Source organism: Bos javanicus, chromosome 11, assembly GCF_032452875.1.
Source record: "Bos javanicus breed banteng chromosome 11, ARS-OSU_banteng_1.0, whole genome shotgun sequence".
Taxonomy (NCBI): Eukaryota; Metazoa; Chordata; class Mammalia; order Artiodactyla; family Bovidae; genus Bos; species Bos javanicus.
This window is the reverse complement of record NC_083878.1, coordinates 30,492,746-30,495,469: the sequence shown is the minus strand read 5'-3', so window position 1 is coordinate 30,495,469 and position 2,724 is coordinate 30,492,746. Positions and strand designations below refer to the sequence as shown.

Below are 2,724 nucleotides of genomic sequence, written 5' to 3'. Positions count from 1 at the left end.
CTGTCAGCTCACACCAGGGATGGCCTGGGCCGTGAACAGATGCTAGACAACAGACCTGTGTTTTGCTCTGAGTTGGAGAGTGTGTGGTTGCGCACAGTAAGGAATATTTCTGAACAGAGCTTCTACTTAACTCGCTCAGTCGTGTCCGACTCTTTGCAACCCCGCAGACTGTAGCCCGCCAGGCTCCTCTGTCCATGGGATTCTCCAGGCAAGAATACTGGAGTGGGTTGTCATTTCCTTCTCCAGGGGATCTTCCCAACCCAGGGATCGAACCTGGGTCTCCTGCATTGCAGGCAGATGCTTTATCCTCTGAGCCACCAGGGAAAGCCACCAGGGAAGCCCACTAGGGAAGCCCTCTACTTAACCTGGTGGATACTAAAAATAAACAAGGTAGTACCTGGCAAAGTTAAGAAGCAGAAAAAATGATTCCACCACTCTGTGTTTTTTTTCCTCTTTTTTCTACTTAGTAAAATTTTTCTATCTTTTAACATCTGCTTTAGTCACTTTAGGAGCCAGCCACAAAGAATGTCTCTCTTGTAGATCTGTCCCTCCTCCTCACAGAATGAACCCTGGCTGCAGCAATTTAAGGACTTGTACCCAAGAGCTACTAGAAGTGAGGAAAGTTGCCTCGGGGTTTCCTTCCCTGAACCCCTAACTGTACGTCTTCATTCATTATACTATGCCCTGAGCTTCCCAGACACCAACTATCCTATGTTTCTTTTTTCTTTTTTGTTTTTGGCCACACTGTGTGTCTTTTCAGATCTTAGTTCCCACCAGGGATTGAACTCAGGCCCTCAGTAGTGAAATCATGGAGTCCTAACCACTGGACCTCCAGGGATGTCCCTTGTAATTTCTGCATAATAGTGATGACTAGCATTGGTTGAGTGCTTACCATGTGCTAGGCTCACACTAAGTAGTTTACAATGTATTATCCTCCTGAATCCTCCCAACCTGATCAGATAGGCACTGCTATTACCACAGGGTAAACTCAGAGCAGACATTTCTTTCTACTGCTAGGCAGGAATAAAGTGCAGACTCTGGGGGCTGAGGTTCAAGAGAGAGAAAGCATTTAGTATTAGTTATGTATTGCTGTATAAACCCAGAGATACCTCAAACTTAGCAACTTGAAACAACATACCTTTATTATCTTATACTTTCTGAGGATTAGGAATCTGGGAGCAGCTTAGATGGGTTGGTTCTGATTAGGGTCTATCACGAGGTTGCAGATTAGATGTTGGTCAGGGCAGTAGTCACCTGAATGCTTGACTAGGACTGAAGGATCCACTTCCAAGATGGCTGACACACATGGCTCTTGGCAAGAAGCTTCAGTTCCCTGCCTGATCCGTCTCCTCACATGGCTGCCTCAAGCCACGGCAGCTGGCATCCTCCATAAAGACCGATCAGTGAGACAGCAAGGCAGGAGCCACGATGTTTTTTCATAACCTAGAAAATCCCATGGATGGAGGAGCCTGGTGTGCTGCAGTCCATGGGGTCGCTAAGAGTCGGACACGACTGAGCGACTTCACTTTCACTTTTCACTTTCATGCCTTGGAGAAGGAAATGGCAACCCACTCCAGCGTTCTTGCCTGGAGAATCCCAGGGACAGGGGAGCCTGGTGGGCTGCCGTCCATGGGGTCGCAAAGACTCGGACACAACTGAGCGACTTCACTTTCACCACATCTTTTGAGCTTCCCAGGTGGCGCTAGTGGTGGTAAAGAACACCCCTGCCGATGCAGGAAACATAATGAGACACGAGTTCAATCCCTAATTTGGAAAGATCCCCTGGAAGAGGGCATGGCAACCCATTCTTGCCTAGAGAATCCCATCGACAGAAGAACCTGGTGGGCTGCAGTTCGTAGGGTCGAAAAGAGTTAGACCCAATTGAGATGACGTAGCATGCATGCAAGCACCACATCTTTTAAAGCTAAAAACCACAAACCAGCTTTCTTCTGTATTAAGAAAACAAAGACTTGAAGTGTCTCTGTTTGGCGAGCACTATCTGGCCTTAATAATTGGGTGTTGTATAAGTGTTGGGCTGGCTGGCAGTGGCTTCTGCCCACTTAAGTGAAGTGACTACTCAGGATTAGAGCTATTGGTTGTCTTTGCTGTGTACATGAGATACCAACTAGGGATTATTGTATCTGTTGTTATTTTAGCAGAAGTCAAGTCTGTACCACTGTCAGCTGGCCATGTCAAGGGTTTGTGACCCCCATTTTACAGGTGTTGGGAACTGAGACATTTGCTCAAGGTAATACTATTAGTCAAGGGGGCAAGGGTTCTGATGCAGGTTGTCAGACTGCAGAGGCCACCTTCATAACCAGAATTCCATAGGGCCCTATCCTCAAAGGGTAGGATATGCTCTCATAGTCCCTTCCAGCCACCAGCCTAAACTCAAGGAACAGAAAGAAGAGGAGCTAGGACAGGAAATGGGGTACAGCCAGAGTGCTACTCAAGTTTCCCTTGAGGATGCATAGATAGGGCATCCTAGAAGATTCAAAGGAACCTGTGTAGTGAGATCCAAAGAATACCCAGATCTGGAGATGGAATTAGAGGGTTGATAAAAAAGGATCTCTTGCTTCTAATGGGCTGATATAGGTCTTTATTTTTGAATAATGTGTAAAAGTGACATAAGAAATCTGGTATTAGCAAAAAGTATCACAAGGATGCTTTTCATTAGTGCTCAGTAATTGACAGAATGAAAGGAAGAGATACAGACACTTGCCT

The 2,724-nt window shown here is 46.3% G+C and overlaps 1 non-coding gene across 1 annotated transcript; it reads right to left on the bottom strand.

The window, feature by feature from the left end:
• Nucleotides 1-252: 252 nt before the first annotated feature.
• On the bottom strand, nt 253-324 carry TRNAC-GCA (transfer RNA cysteine (anticodon GCA)). The gene has a single exon. It is a non-coding gene; the product is annotated as a tRNA-Cys (tRNA).
• Between the last annotated feature and the right edge of the window lie 2,400 nt (nt 325-2,724).